Here is a 17,396-nt window from a genome sequence, read left to right on the forward strand (position 1 = left end):
CCTCATTATTGTTATTTTATTGTGTTGCTTTTTTTACTTTAGTTTATTTAGTAAATATTTTCGAGTTCTTATTTTCTTAAAATTGCATAGTTGATTAAGGGCTTGTAAGTAAGCATTTTACTGTAAGGTTGTATTCAGCGCATGTGACAAATAAGATTTCATAGGTTAAAAAGAAAGTATCTAAATAATAAAATATCCATTCATTAAAAAGCTAAAAACATTGCCCAATATGACAGAGGAACACACACAGGGACACACACAGGGACACACACAGGGACATACACAGGGACACACACACTGACACACACACTGACAGACACGCTGACACACAAAACACACAGAGGGACACCTTCCTGCAATCTCCATTTATCAGTGCAGTAAGCCGAGCCCTGTCTACAGTGTGCCGTCACAATGCTGGATAAACAAACTGTCTGTGATGAATGAGGGCCTTTCAAGCAATAAAGTTATTAACTTTTAACTAGCAGCTACCGCTTGCCATGAAAACTGTCTGTGAAGAATCAACCCCATGGGTAACACTCGATAAGTCATGTAGTTCTTTTTCCCCTCCCGATCCATCCATCTATATTCCTTCAACAGAGCATTAGTCTAGTATCTAGTATCTATTCCCCATTAGCCTCTCTTTCCTATACACTAAGGGGAAATGGGCTTTGAAGGGAAAAAGGACGGTCTTTGATGCCGTGTTCAACAACAACCATTTCCTGAACAGTTAATGTGAACATAGCAGCTTTAGGGTTCAAAGGAGCTGTGGACAATCCATTTGAGCTCTCTTATGTCTCGTTATAGGAGTTAAGTCTTGTGTCATGTGGTGGATAGATAGATAGATAGATAGACAGAGATGAGCATTGATGTGGGTCTGTTGTGGGTGGTGCCAAGGTGGTTGTGGATGATGGTTGGTCCCAAATGGCACCCTATTCCCTACATCAGGATTTTCCAACTGGTGGCCGGCAGGTGATTTTATTCCCCCCCCCACACCAGCAAATCAGCTCCAAGGGATTTTCATTTGGAAATCTGTTTCAAAGTATTCCCATGCATGTAAGCAAGGTTTGAAATGATTATGTTTTAGTCAAATATTATATTAGTTTGAGCTTCCTGTGGTCAGTTTGCAGTCTACAATTTTTAATTATCTTGCAAGCCCCTGACAATCCGCTCAAGAAAAAATTGGCCCACAGCTGAATCTAGTTGATGATCCCTGCCCTACATAGTACACTATTTTAATCAGCCATATTGGCTCTGATCAAAGTAGTGGACTATATAATGAATAGGATGCCATTTGGGACACAGGTGTCATGACAGCAGCCAGCGGGCTGGGGTGGGTTTTATTCTGTTGATAAGCCAGGATACACATGGTACATTGCAGTGTGACCCATACCCTGTTTATTGACAGACTCCAGCCAGTCTGGAGTTCATCGGGAGTCTCCATAATCTCTCCTGAGATGATTAAAAATGTATTGATCACTGCAATACTACCTCATACTCTGGTTCCATACGACCAATCACCACACAGACACAGTTAGATGACAAGGCAGCTAATAAATGTTAATTACCTTTTTTTCTCCATTTCTTATGACCCCTGCCAGTCCTGGGCTTCACTATCAGGTTGTAAATTCATTAGCTGCTAACACACCTAGCAAGAGCAGCTCATTTAGCAATGGCAAACAAGATTAGGAAGGGAAGGAGGCAAGGGTTGTCCTTCCTCCAAACGCTAGCTGCCAGGAGCTGACCCACACTAGATAAGGAGACAAAAAAACGCATGCAACCCTCGCAACCCTCTCACCTCAAACCGTGACCCTATTCCTGTCACAAAGGGATCCTACGAGGGATAAGAGTATCTTTACAAGCAGACAGTACTCTGTTATCCCCCCAAAAATTACAGGAGTAAAATCACACCAGAATGTGACACTCCTGAACAGTGCTTTGAGTTGACCACCAGTATTTACACTGGGGGGGATTAGCATTAGGCTGTATGATTTCCAGTCCCTCTTGCACTTATTGCGTCTGATAAATGTATGGTAGTGAATGTTCATTTCTTGACAATAATAAACAGTAATTGTCTTAGTCAAATCTAATCATTCTAAAATACTTAGAGGACACTTAAGAGTGCAAATTCCAAAATAAAAAATGAGTGGAGCTAGGTTTGGGTAAGGGGGAGGGGCGAGGGCCAGGATGATCATTTAATTAAAGCATAATAGGCTTTGTCTTAATCCAGGTAATACTGTTAAGACATTCACATCCATACCAACACACACACGGGCCCCCATCACTCCCAATCCCACCGCCCCAATTTGTGGCGAACATATCCCACAAAACAAGGAAGCAACCTCAGTCTCACATTAAATTGGCAAATAACACGAGGCAGCTAGGCTCCTACCTCCTCGCCACCGCAAACAAAAGACAGCAGCCCTCTTTTATCTTACATTAAAAGGGCCAGCGTGGGTGGATGCTAGACGTCAGAACAAAATAACAAAATCAATCCATCAAGCTTTCCCTTATCAGGAGCTCTGGCTATGACAGCATGCGTGTGTCTGTCAGACAACCCCCTGCTATATCAGTCCTCAAACTTTACACAACAGGTACACTAACAAACAGACAGAAAGGCATCAATTATAGCTAGGTGGCATGATATATACCGTTAGTTAGCTTCGATCACAATGACTACAGAAATAGATATATACTGTATGTTCAGATCTACCTAGATGTGATACTTGCCATGATATGGGGATGAGAATGACACAAAACTCAGAGACATGGAGACGCTTTCGGATCCTTGAGAAACACAGCTAGCAGACATGTTTATTTACAAGGGCAAATGAGACTCAGCCTCCGAACGGCTCAAGTGCTCAGAATGTTTACGGGAGAAAACTCTGTGGCCTGAACTCACTTAAGCTCTCAATCACAGCAGAACAGCAGAACACAGCCAGGTTCTTCATCCTAAGTGGCACACTTTTCTCTTTATAGTGCGCAACTCTTGACTAGGGCACATAGGGCTCTGGTCAAAAATAGTGCACTATGAACCGAATTGGGTACAATTTGGAACGCAAGCCAGAACTTTTGTGCTTAAGCAGCAGAGTGTCAGCTAGGTTTAGGAGATGGTGAGGTGCTGGGGTTGCTGCTTTCATTTATGTTTGGCAGGCAGTGGTACTGCTGTACATAGGTCTATAGTCAGCAAGCATGGTGCTACATGCAGGACACATGTCATGTCATTAGTTTTGTTGGCTCCAGATCATGACTGGAGCTGCAGTATGTTTTTATATATAGTTATACTGTCATATGTTTTTACTTAATACAAAAATAGGAAATCGATTTATTACAACAACAACAAAAATTACTTTACTGTAAATGTAAGTGTCATTAAAATCTGTAATATTATTTGAATGATATATTGAACTATAAGACATTTTCTAAATCTCCCTGACATCTATATCACAAAAGGTGTGAAAATTGTGTTGGTTCGACCCTCTCACTCTCCTGGTAACAAGAGGGAACGGTTATGTCACAGAGAGAAGAGCAGCGACAGAACTGTGGTGAATGTGGCAACAGACAGGGGACCAATGGGGGCTGTTGTTGTGTAATACCAGGAAAAGGTGTACCTGCATGAGGTCAGTCAGTTACACTCCCCAGAAACCACAGACACTGGGCCCCTTTCCTTACTGTAACGGACAGGCATGTCCTAGTCTATTGGCTGGCTGAGGTGTGTGTGTGTGTGTGTGTGTGTGTGTGTGTGTGTGTGTGTGTGTGTGTGTGTGTGTGTGTGTGTGTGTGTGTGTGTGTGTGTGTGTGTGTGTGTTTGTGTGTGTGTGTGTGTGTGTGTGTGTGTGCGTGTGTGTGACATGATGTGATCCAGGAAGTATGGGTTATGATACCACCACACATTATGAAGACCCAACACGGCTGTCTTCCTTTAAATAACCATCAGAAACACAGGAGGGACTGAATCACAGAGCGAGCAGGGTTGAATATCAGTAACAGTGTTGGGGGTGAGGAAGGAAGCACCACAGGCAGCATGACAAAGAGATGGGCTGCTGTGCTGTGCAGACACCTCTATGAAACATGCCACTCTGTCCCAACCGCTGGACCACATATCTCAATATCTCACTCCGCTAACATCGGGAAAATGATCATGTTGCCCTCCCAGAAATACATAAGCCTGGTTGTATATCTGTTTGTACTGTCTTACCAACTTCTATGGTCTAGCCTGTTTCAAGACAGCACAAACATATCTGGAACTATGCTAGAAATATACCGCTGCTGCTAACGAATGCCAGCCTCCATGAACAATACAGTAAGGCTCAGTTTCTCATCAGCGTTAAAAGCACTGATCATTAACATTAGCCTGATTCATTAGTCAGCAGCTGTGCTTAATTAGCCTGACGGACTGACTCATTTGGGGTACACAGGGACGTATCCACTGCGGTACACACAAACACGGATACACAAACACACACAGACACTTCAGTGTCTTTACTATTTGCATCTGTCACAGGGCGATCCACATCAAGCACCTCTTTTACTCTCTGCTCTCTCTCTATAATATGGCCATCACCATTAAAGCTGTCAGGGCATAAGCACTGAGTGTTACAGTCCATACATTACTGCTGCAACCCCCTCCAGTCCTCTGCTACCAGGCCACCGGTCACCCAGCAGATACCGCCTGTGTCCCAAATGGCAGCCTATTCCCTATATAGTGCACTACTTTTACCAGGGCCCATAGGAATTTTGTCAAAAGTAGAGCACTATATAGGGAGTAGGTTGCCATTTCGGATGGAGCTACCACAAACAAGCTGGGTCCAGCTCCGCCCAGATTACCTCCGTCCGCCCCATCCCCGTTCCTGTCCCTGCTCCGCCTTGGTCATACTGCGAGGAGCGAGCCTACAGCACCACTGGGCTCCTCTGTAATTTACGACCTTAGGTCAGGCCCCCTGCCTGCATCAAAATGCATATTTCATGTCCTCCAAAAGGATCTCCTACTCAAAAAACATCCATTGGGAAATTGAGGTCAGGGGTCAGCCATTTTAAGACCATAAGATACAGTTGTCAGAAAAGTGTAATTTTGAAGCAGAGGGTTGTCAGGGTGGAACTCCACAGCAGGATGAAATAAGAGAGTCAAGAGATACAGGCAGGGGATGATGGTTTCTCTTCTGACAGGTTACATTTCTAAAACAGTGAAAGAGATATTGAATAAAAAGACACCCTATCTGTGTGATTAATGATTAACATAAAATGTCCCCTCAATTAAATACTACTGTATTTAACATTGAATAATATTGTCAGCCGATTTAGTCATAATTCGTTTTTTATATGCAACCTATTTTTCCGATAATCTACTGCTTTCTCTGAGTAAAACGTTTATTTTACAATTTTAACAAATTGTGATGAGCGTAAAAGGTAAAACTGCCTGTATCCTAGCCAATTCCCCTTAGTTTGAACATGTTTTAGTAGAGTGTGCTGACAGCCTCTCACCAACCAAATCCCACAAAATGCGCAATTTATTTTGGACACAATTTCCTTTAATTACAGCAGATCACCACTTGTCAACTCCCCCCATTTTCTTTCATCTGACTGAACATAGGCACCTAGCCCCCATCCTGCCCCCTCAACCTCTGGTCACTTCTGACGTATTGATCACATTAGTATTAGCCCATCTCCCTGTCATTCCTCTCTCTCTCTCCATCCATCCATCCATCCATCCATCCATCCATCCATCCATCCATCCATCCCTCTACAGCTTGGGTTGACATGCTGCATACTGCTTGTGGCCCCCCTGGGCCCCTAAGGGGGGACGATATGGCTTCCTTTCCTCCTCTCCCTACAGTGACAATTATCCCCTGTTCTCTTCCTGAAAAAAGCCCCCCAAAAAATAATAATAACACAACCAGGAAAAAATGCAAAAGGGAGAAAAAAGGGGTGGGAGGTGAGTTTCGAGTGCAAGACAAAGATTGGTGATGCTAGCGTTACAAAGACAGACGTGAGCCGAGATGGGCTGAGTGACCTTTTCCAAATGTCATATGTCATTGGGGTTTTATGTCACCCTCCAAACAATATGTCAGGGGCATAAAAATCATTATACCAAAGAATTATGTTATACAGAGCAAAAATAATCATTAAGATTACATTATTCAAAGACAAATGGGAGTTTTCTGAATTTATGATTGTGGTGATCGCGAACAGCAACGCCTATGTCTTTCACACCCATCATACGATTGGGCTTTGAGATCTCTGATATGGTGGCCCGGCTAAAAACAGAAAGAGCAATCATCCGTTAAGGCTGGAGATCGAGATTGTTATTGGTCTGTATCAATCGCTGTCTGTCTGTATCCGTCCTCAGATAAAACATCAAGATAGTACAAGCGCAGAATACAGAAGCACTCATAATATACTGACTCCCCCTTCATTCAATGTCAAACGTAACTGCTTTGTTTACATATTCTGAGGATGGTGACTGTTCCCTGATGTCCTTGACTCTACTCAACCCTATTTAGATCAATGGAAATTATAAACAGAGATTCCTAGATGAGATGTCGCCAAATTGAAAGATATGTCTTATTGAATTATTGATCTGTGGTAGAACAAAAAAGAAGAGCAGAGAGAAAGCCTGGACATTTTACAACATTTTTCTTCTGGTCAGGTGAATGTGCAGAGTACAGCCGCTTGACCTAGAAGAGAAATAAACCCTATGATCTCTGCAAACGTATGATGAACTACAGCAATGACCTACAGCAATGACCCACCCTCAGTGCATAGTACAATATGCTGAACCACCACCGTCCACCACTATGCTCCTATCTGCACGTCATCGGGCATCTCAGGTGTAATAGCTTCTTACATCAGCACTATGGAAGGAGAGGAGTCAATATAGACATCCCCTGTCTAATCAGCAGTATGCTGCCGTTGCTGCCTGTGTTGGGTCAAAGGCCAGGATGATGTCCTACTTCCTGACAACACAATAAAGCTTGTGCTCCAGAGCCACAGCCTTCCTGTGCTCCCTATAACCTCCCTGGGTGGGAGGGACGGGTACAGTCAGAGTGCTAGCATGGTGTAATTGCACTAGTGACTCTGAGTCAGAGTGCTACCATGGTCAGCGTCCCAAATGGCACCCTATTCTCTATATAGTGGCCCATGCCTGATGGGTTCTGGTCAAAAGTAATACACTATATAGTGAATAGAGTGCCATTTGAGATGCAACCCATGGTGTAATTAGACTAGTCACTCTAGTGAGACACCCTATACTACAAAGCCTGTCTTATCAGAATATGGTGCTAGGTAATAAACCACTCAGTGAAACCTTTATTGCTTTAATAAACAAAAAAGGGTGATTAATGTTGCTCTTCTTCTTTAGTATTTCTAATAAATGATGACAGATTTATATCACGGTCAGAGCAGCGAAAGCCCCATTAAACGTGTCTAAAAGGATAGATAGCCCCACACACTGTAACAAGGCTGGGGGAATTAGTGAAACAATGCCTTCTTGTATTTCCACGCACAATGAAATAAGCAAAGGGCCTCGTCCAATTTGCTATGACATTTCAAGATTTATTTTGGAGGCTGCATTTTTTTATACTTTGATTGTTATGAGATTGTTTCCCTCATGTCTTTGTTTTCCGGTGCCAGCTGGGTGGCTATGAGAAACGTATAAACCAGAACTAAAAAATATGACATTTTTAGGAGTCAGAAAATAGAAACATGAGGCTGGGAACTTTGGCCCAGAATGTGTCAGAATAAAAGTTGAAGACAAAGAGACTTTCTGTGCCCAGAGAGAGTGATGCCTGAATGACTGCTCGCAGTATTGGCTGAGATATGACTATGACTAACATTGGAGCTTGTAATAGACATGCCCGAAGGCAGTCTAATTGGTCGTCATTGAAACAGACAGGGACATGGTGGCCTATAGTTTAATGCCTGAGGCTTTTAGACAGACAGGGCTGCCGGGGTGAGAGGAGGTTGGGTCAGCAGAGGGCTCCACAGACAGTATTTACCTATCAGCCAAGCCATGTAGTTATCGCTAAGTATAAGGTCAAGCATAAGGTAAAATGGTATTAGTAGGTGGAAGTTTCTTGGTTCAATTAGCTGTATGACTAGATCTCTCCACCAGTCACACATGAGCTCTATACCACATATAGAGTGAACAGTCAGTGTGTATCCACCAGCGTTAAAGGGCTCGCCGTTGTCCTGACCTGACCATGCCTTTTATTCACATTGTGAAAATTGAATGAGGGCACAGAAGGAAGTGAAAACCAAGGGCCAAGCCAGGGCCACTAGTCTGTTTACCCCCAGAGCAGAGAGGAGGAGAGCAGTAGTGTCTCTCCTGGTCCTCAGCCCAGGGCCCCTCCATGCCGGCTCTGTTTACAGCACAGCTTCCTGGTTTACAGCACCCACACAGTGCCCAGACAAGCCCCATGGGGCTCAGACAAACCACACGGCTAACCGTCACCAGGAGCCCCCAACCAAACAAACCCACACAGCATTTTATGGAGCGCATGTTCCACTGCGCTTTCCAAAAGGGAAGGCAGGAATTTAGTAATTTCACTTTAAAATCAAACCAGATATGCGGGCGGGGTGCTAGGCACCCCGTTGTGGGTTCGTTCATTGAAGTCTAGCTTTTATAAGCCTTGCCTGGCAGGCCGCGCGCGTGGGGAGAGCATCGTTGCCCCTATTAAGACCAGGGAAATAAAGAATAGTGAATTTATCAGAATAAAACTTTGATGGGTGAGAGTGAGGAGATGTTGGGGTGCGTGGTGTGGGAAAAGGGAAAAGGGGTCACTCTTTTAGTGAAATAAGGACATGGTAATTGAAATTCAGTTGGAGTTACGTCATGCCGTTGTTTCCTTTGAGAGGAAAGCTAGAGGGATTAGATGTCCACCATGTGAAGCGGAAAAACAGCACAGCTGTGAGTCAGGTTGGCACGTAAAGGGAGGGGGTTACCCCGCTAACCAGCCAGGGGAAGAGAGGGCCATTGCCACTAGTATGGTAACCTCAAGGGACAAGATTGTCACCCCTTTATGGAGACCTGGCCTAGGGGGCCACCATACCACCATCTCACCATCTCCTGTGCCCACCTAGCTAACAAGAGAGCCAAAACACAGGGAGTCTGCAAAGCTGTCAATCTGGAACCTTTTACGAGTGCTCGTTGAATACTTTTTTATATGAAGAGGCCATTAAACATTTCCCTAGAAACCAGAAAGCAGAGTCAACCGCCTATTATAGGAAAGGCACGTGGCGCCGACCATACCTGATAGACACAGGCAGCAGTAGTACCAACACACCAGAAAATACTACACATTACTGCCCTTTGAACTTTCCTTTCCATATCAAAGTTGACTTTTTTCTGTCCACTTCAAAGGAATTGGTTTCTTGTGGGTTTTTGTGCTTGGGACCTATACCAAGTGGAGTATGGGTCTCTGGTGTAGGCCCGGGCTGGGTCCTGAGTTCCACATCCAGACTCCGCTGGCAGGCAGGTGTGGGTCTAATGGGGTCCTAGGAGCGATGCCAAGTGTGCCAGTCACCATCACATTCAGATCCAGGGACTTTACAGCACAGATTGAAACAAGACAGAGACAGGCTGCTCTCTCTCAGTCACTGCAGCCAATGCTGACTGCCTGGTCTGTTTACCCCCTCCACTGGCTGCAGTGCCAATGACAATGTATATGTCCCAAATGGCACCCTATTCCATAGGGCCCTGGTCAAAAGTACTCCACTATTTAGGGAATAGGGTGCCATTTAGGACACATCCAAAGTCTGCTGGCTGCTGTCTTTCCAAGCACAGTGAAGAGGGTCATTGGAGAGACAAGTAGGAATGGAATGCTGGTCAATGTCTTCAGATGATGGACATGCCTTCAGTAAGTCTTCATTGAAACTTCACTGGACTTTAGAGACCTTTGCTTTGACCTTCACCCCCGAGAGGGGGTCAACAGAACCCCATCTAGCCCCTATTCTCATCTTCTCTTCTCTTTGCCCCAACATTATTGTCTAGGGCAGTCACCACACTCTCCCACCAGAGTCCCAATTAACTGGGTGGAATATATCACACAAGGCTAATAGATTGGAATATTATATCCATACAATCATTTCATGACAAGGTCAAGGGGATGATCTCTCTTATTAACTCCAAGAGAGAAATTGATGCTGGAAAACGTTCAAATAGAAAAATGTTAATACTATACGTAATTGTCCCGTTCCCATTCCCCTTGCCGAAATATCACTTTATTAATAGTTATTGAGGGTATGAATTATGAATAGAACGATTTTCTCCTCCTAACAGAAAAGTGAAGCATAATGGCCGCAGTTCTTAATCATCTTCATTCTTTTCTCATCTCTAGACTAAGACACGGGGGTCTAATGAGAGAGAGGGCATCAGCCCGAAATCAGCCCATCAACACACCTTAATAAAGGTCTGGTGGTTTCTTCCTGTACTCCACAGCCGGTGTCATTTCATTAAGGCATGCTAACTAAGCTTTGTTCCCCGGTCTTACCATGTCCATATGTCACTTCAATACTGTAGTCTTACCTGGTCAAATCATTGGAGCAGCGTGTGGTGTGTGTGGGATGTGGGTACTCCACCCAGACTTTGGGGCGGAGGTGCATTTACCTAGCAGTAATTGCATAATAAGACTACTACCAATGGCCCAAGGGTAGGGAGGTATGAGGAGGTGGGGGAAGAGTGGGGCTCCTTTTTTGGCAGAGTTTCTGAGAAGGACCTTTTTTATTTAGTCTTTTTAAAAGATTGGCTTTCCACACCTATGATCAACCACTGCATTTGCTGCTGTGCCTTCCACCCATAAGCCAGTCTGTTTTTTATTTAGAACATCAAACGTTTCACTTAATTAAGGGCTTTTTTTCAGGTTTGCATTTGAAGCATGTTTTCCGAAACAAAAAGACGGGGAGAGGGGAAAAAAATCCATGCAGTCTGCACCGGTTTTATTGGGGGAAATAATGGGCAATTGAGAGAAGGTATTTAATAGGCAACCTACTAACGCAGTAATGCATCTGCTGCTGGAGTGAAAGTCACTCTACGGCGGGCTGCTTCTCAAAGTGATCCAAGGCTATTTTTCAACCCCTGACTTGTTCAATTCAATGACTGCATGTTTCTTCTCTGCCTGAGACACCCAGTGGCTCGCCTCTTCTCTCCCTGAGACACCCAGTGGCTCGCTTCTTCTCTGCCTGAGACACCCAGTGGTTCGCCTCTTCTCTCCCTGAGACACCCAGTGGCTCGCCTCTTCTCTCCCTGAGACACCCAGTGGTTCGCCTCTTCTCTCCCTGAGACACCCAGTGGCTCGCCTCTTCTCTCCCTGAGACACCCAGTGGCTCGCCTCTTCTCTCCCTGAGACACCCAGTGGCTCGCCTCTTCTCTCCCTGAGACACCCAGTGGCTCGCCTCTTCTCTCCCTGAGACACCCAGTGGCTCGCCTCTTCTCTCCCTGAGACACCCAGTGGTTCGCCTCTTCTCTCCCTGAGACACCCAGTGGCTCGCCTCTTCTCTCCCTGAGACACCCAGTGGCTCGCCTCTTCTCTCCCTGAGACACCCAGTGGTTCGCCTCTTCTCTCCCTGAGACACCCAGTGGTTCGCCTCTTCTCTCCCTGAGACACCCAGTGGTTCGCCTCTTCTCTCCCTGAGACACCCAGTGGCTCGCCTCTTCTCTCCCTGAGACACCCAGTGGTTCGCCTCTTCTCTCCCTGAGACACCCAGTGGCTCGCCTCTTCTCTCCCTGAGACACCCAGTGGCTCGCCTCTTCTCTCCCTGAGACACCCAGTGGCTCGCCTCTTCTCTCCCTGAGACACCCAGTGGCTCGCTTCTTCTCTCCCTGAGACACCCAGTGGCTCGCTTCTTCTCTCCCTGAGACACCCAGTGGTTCGCCTCTTCTCTCCCTGAGACACCCAGTGGCTCGCTTCTTCTCTCCCTGAGACACCCAGTGGTTCGCTTCTTCTCTCCCTGAGACACCCAGTGGCTCGCCTCTTCTCTCCCTGAGACACCCAGTGGTTCGCCTCTTCTCTCCCTGAGACACCCAGTGGCTCGCCTCTTCTCTCCCTGAGACACCCAGTGGCTCGCTTCTTCTCTCCCTGAGACACCCAGTGGTTCGCTTCTTCTCTCCCTGAGACACCCAGTGGCTCGCCTCTTCTCTCCCTGAGACACCCAGTGGCTCGCTTCTTCTCTCCCTGAGACACCCAGTGGCTCGCCTCTTCTCTCCCTGAGACACCCAGTGGCTCGCCTCTTCTCTCCCTGAGACACCCAGTGGCTCGCCTCTTCTCTCCCTGAGACACCCAGTGGCTCGCCTCTTCTCTCCCTGAGACACCCAGTGGCTCGCCTCTTCTCTCCCTGAGACACCCAGTGGCTCGCCTCTTCTCTCCCTGAGACACCCAGTGGCTCGCCTCTTCTCTCCCTGAGACACCCAGTGGCTCGCCTCTTCTCTCCCTGAGACACCCAGTGGCTCGCCTCTTCTCTCCCTGAGACACCCAGTGGCTCGCCTCTTCTCTCCCTGAGACACCCAGTGGCTCGCCTCTTCTCTCCCTGAGACACCCAGTGGCTCGCTTCTTCTCTCCCTGAGACACCCAGTGGCTCGCTTGTTCTGATGAGTGATATCATGTAGAGGAGGGAGGCAGGGAGGGTTGTCAGACAGAACCGCAAGTGAACATTCTAGTTGCCCTGCACAAGGGCATCTGCTGTCCATATACTGTACATGAAATGGGAGAGGACAGAAAGCTAAACATTCCCAGGATCAATACTCCAATAACTACACCAGGAAACTCCAATAACTACATCAGGAGACTTCAATGGCAACATCAAGGCAATGACACGCAACGCAGGAAGATTTGTCACCCACAACGCTGTACAGCTGCATCCGATAGTGAGTGAGACACATACCATAAAATCCATTCTACTTACAACGAGGCGGAAAATCCATTTGTGGGGCTAGATTTTAATATGGCTCATACTAAACATGTCATTGTAATTTGGTCATCAAAAGCAATGGGGATAATTTTGAAAAAAGTTATTAAGTGCAAACCATTAGGCCAAAATGTCTGTTTTGCCAATAAGCAATGAGGCAAACAAATGACCCCAGTCATAATAAGATCAGCGAGGCCTGAAGTGGACTCCGGCCAGGGGGCCAGGGGGCCAGGGGGCCAGGGAGGGGACTGACCTTAGTGCCCAGTGGTCAGCCAGCTAACTGACCACAAGGGTCAATAGCCGTCTCCTACCCCAACCCCCTTAGCACATTCACAGCCCAATCACTGTCGAATTATGGGTTATTTATTGAATAATCAAAAAGGTATTATCACCCACTGCTCTTGCAGGGCCTGACAATGGAGGACACTATTTATCAGCCTGTCTCAAAATTAGGGTAATCAGTTATCATGTAAACAAGAGCCAGCAGCTGCCTGCACAGAGAAGGCTATTACTCACTGCTACTTAGAACATCATAGGTGTGTGTGTGTGTGTGTGTGTGTGTGTGTGTGTGTGTGTGTGTGTGTGTGTGTGTGTGTGTGTGTGTGTGTGTGTGTGTGTGTGTGTGTGTGTGTGTGTGTGTGTGGAAGGAAACAAAAGTTGGTGGTTGCGTATGGGCATGCTTTTGGACACATTTCTTTTACAGTTTTAGGGCAAACTAATAAAACTATATAAATGAAAGTGCTATAAAGTATATTGCTAAGTACTTAAGTATAGACTAGTGCAGAGTTGTAAAATAATCAGATATGGCTGATGTCTTTGACTGGGCTAGTTGTGGATATTTAAACACACACACACACACACACCACATGATGTCAGACAGTGCAGTGATGTGCTATAGGTCAAAAGGCATCATTACACAGAGGTCTGTGGAGGACAGGAGAGGTTACAGAGGTTGCACTGGGCAGATCAGGTTTCTCTCCTGAGCTTTAGCTTGCTGGATGCTGCTGAGCCTTCTTCAGAAAGCCCTCTAAAGTTATGCACCAGTGCTGTGTTCCAAATAGGATCTGTTCCCTATATAGTGCATTACTTTTGACCAGGGTGCATGGGGCCTAAAATGAATGCACAATATAGGGAATATGGTGCCATTTAGGATGTGGCCCAGGATTGACATACCATAGTGATCTACAATATCGTTATGCTACCTCATTTCAGTATGTCTTAAGGATTTTTGTGAGTGGATAGAGTATCCTCTCCATAGCCCCTAATGGACATATCAAATAAGACAGCTGTGATTGATATATTCTCTTTCTATTGAAGAGTGAGGCTTGAGAGGACTGGGAGATTTTGGTGCTAAGTGTGCTGACTGAAGGTTTGGTGGGCAGTATTAAAAAAGCATCTCAGAATAAGAGTGCAGGTCTAGGATCAGTTTCCCCGCCATTCTTATTCTTAACAATTCTATAAGGAAAACTGATCCTATATCAGTAGTCCTAGTCTGAGACTCTTTGTGAATGAAGCTTCGGGCGGTGGGGTTAAACACATCTCCTGGGTCATGCTTTATGAATAAAATAAGTTGCAGCAGGCAGAGTCTGCTCTTAAACAGTCCTATCAATCAAATCCACTTATGGCCGCCATAAACTTCAAACCAATCACAGGCCTCTCTAATGCTCCGGCTGGAGCCACGGGCAGCGGTTAGCTAACAGAGGATCTTCGGTTGCGGCTGCCTGCCTTGCTCTTAAAGGCTTCCCTTCCTGTGTGTGTGTACATTATATGTCACCATATTTTGGTCGCTCAAAACCATTACAAAAGCTGAGGTTGCCGCTCTAACCAAATTAGGATTGGTTTTTGTCCTTGCCACAGGGGAGGTCGAGTTACCGACAATAAGATAAAAATGAGCCAATTCCTTTTCTATTCTCATTCAAAACAAACAAAAGGAGCTAATAGCCCGAGCATCTGCGTCCTCTGTGAGGCCAGAGCAATGCCTGGTCGATACGCAGCAGAACGCTGATAGATATAAACTGCTGAAGGGCTCATTACTGAGCCTGCGTCACAAATGGCACCCTATACCCTATGGGCTCTGGTCAAAAGTAGTGCACTATGTAGGGAATAGGGTGCCATTTGGGAGGCAGACTGAGGCTCTGAGAGTGGTCAGTAGAGCCTGGTGGTGAAGCTACTGATCATATCTGTTGGAGAGAATATGGGTATCGACTCCAAAGAATGTCTGCTTTAGTGCATGGGGTGATCTAATCTAGGCATTAGCCAGACCAATACTCACAAGTTCCTATTTGAGGAATTAGGATTGCTGGCTGTCTGCACGTTGTCTAAAAAGGACTGAAGTCGATACATACAGTTCTATAGCCTATGCTGCAATTTTGTTGGGTGAAGAACGAGGGAAGCAAACAAACAGTGACGTAAGTGTTCAGTGCAATAGCCCCCAGCAGTGTCCTATTATTAAGCTGTTGATTGGAGGACACCGTCCTCACTGTGGTCACCGCTGACCTTGTCCCCTTCAGTTAAGACTGTCATTGTGGTTCCCTGCCTGGCTGCATGCGTGGTGGCCCTTGTGGGACCCATCCCCTTCCCCCGGTGATTCAATTTCAGGTCGATTTCATTCTCTCTCCCTGCTGTTGGGCTCAGAGCGAGGTATAGAGCCATTGCCATCGCCATCCCAACGGAAACCTTGTCTTAACCCCACACTCACCGGTGTTAATTGCGTTAGGCCTGCAGTGTTAGTCTTGTAAACGGTCACCTCGGAGTGAGGCACCGTGGCCCCAGGCTCAGTATAAAGGACTTTCCTGCCTCTCGTCTCCTCTCATTAGGACCCATTAGTCAGCTCATTCTATCACTCTTGGGGCCCCGGCCGGGCCCCTGATCTGCAGGTGTGACAGGCACTAACTCTGTTACTCCACTTGTTAGGAGGGTGACCCCGCGATATCAATCCCTCGATCCCTAATCGCAATTTCACCTTTCTAGAACCCTTTGCCTTTCTGACCTCCAACTGTATTTATTTTCTAAGCTTGAGCCCCCGGATGATCTGAGAGGCCCTTTCACCCTCATTTAGATATCTTAGCAAAACATAGCGGCTGATAAGGTACCTTGGAACTGGGATATGTCCCCTCCCTTCTTACCTGCATGGACGCAGGTAGGTGGCAGGTATTGATTGGAGGGAGGGGACTTTGGAACCTCTTGTCATGACCCTGATCAACTAACTACCTGCCCACTCATTGCATTCCACCTGCTGAGAATGGCTGAAGTCTACTCTGACTGTCAGTCCTGCTCAGGTATAGTATTTACTATCTTATATTATGAATGGGCGTTCCTGAGTTTTGATCCCTCGCTGAATGGTGTATTATTATAATCTCAGGACGGTGGTTGATGGACCTGGGTTATCAGTTAGGAACTGACATCTCTCACGTCTTCATCCAACCCTATTTTAACACCTCCGAGCACTACTCAACATACATGTGACATGTCATTCAATAGTATGTTATATAACTGAGAGCCTTTTAACAATCAAACTAATATGTATTCTAATCCTACTTCTTAGTTATCTAATTAGTTATGAAGCATTTACAAGATACACCTACAGTAAGTGTCTAATGAACTAAAAGCTGTTATTATTATTATTATTACTATACATTCTTGGCCATATTGTTACATGCTTGTTAAGTATTGGCAGCCAGCAACAGATTACACTGTACATGTAGCGAACAGTCCTCTGGGTTGGTGATTTGTCATATCTTCCCCCAGCCCAGCGTCCTCTCCTCTCTGCACCATACTGTAACTGTCACATGTGATCCAGGGGGGGAAGGGGGGCGTATTTAATGTGGGGGATAGGGACAGGTCCTCTGGCTGCTAGGGGGATGGGTGACTGAGGGGGGCTGAGGAGAGTGGGGTTGGGTCGGCTAGCGCCTGTTCAGGCCCAGGGTCCTGGCTGCTTGATCGAAGGTGTGCCTGTATAAACGTCCTCATAAAAATGACTGCTAGACATATGTATGGATCCCCATAAAATGTTTACTACTAATCACCCGGCTAGCATGCCTGTTGCCTGGGCCGGGGCAGCGAATGGGGCTTTATCTGCACCACAAGGAGGGAGGGAGCCTCTGCTACTAAATGAAGACATCAGCTTCATCCCCAGCCATCATTTAAGACAGTCAACAACAGTCTGGCTGCTGCCTGCAAGCTACAGGCTACAAGGCCCCATCATGTTTTTTTACATTTCTGTTTGGTCACAGAGGCGGTGCAATTAAAGACGAATTTAATGTTTGGGCCAGAGGACACAAAGCTCAAGGTCAAATGAGTGGACTTAGGACCCCTGGACTTTACATAAAGATATAGACATAAACAGACGAGGGTTGCAAGATTCCGGGTAACTTTCAATGAATTCCCTGGTTTTCCCAAAATCCTCGGATTCCTGGAATCAGTAGGGAATAAGCAGGAAATCCAGAATCCTACAACCAGGATTCGGGGAAACCAGGCTATTTATTGAAAGTTTCTGGAATTGT

The 17,396-nt window shown here is 46.0% G+C and overlaps 1 protein-coding gene across 7 annotated transcripts in view; it reads right to left on the bottom strand.

The window, feature by feature from the left end:
* Positions 1-17,396, bottom strand: part of rnf220a (ring finger protein 220a) — a 172,769-nt gene that overhangs the window by 68,809 nt on the left and 86,564 nt on the right. The gene's annotated exons all lie outside the window — the stretch shown is intronic.

This window comes from Salmo trutta, chromosome 21 (genome assembly GCF_901001165.1).
Source record: "Salmo trutta chromosome 21, fSalTru1.1, whole genome shotgun sequence".
Taxonomy (NCBI): Eukaryota; Metazoa; Chordata; class Actinopteri; order Salmoniformes; family Salmonidae; genus Salmo; species Salmo trutta.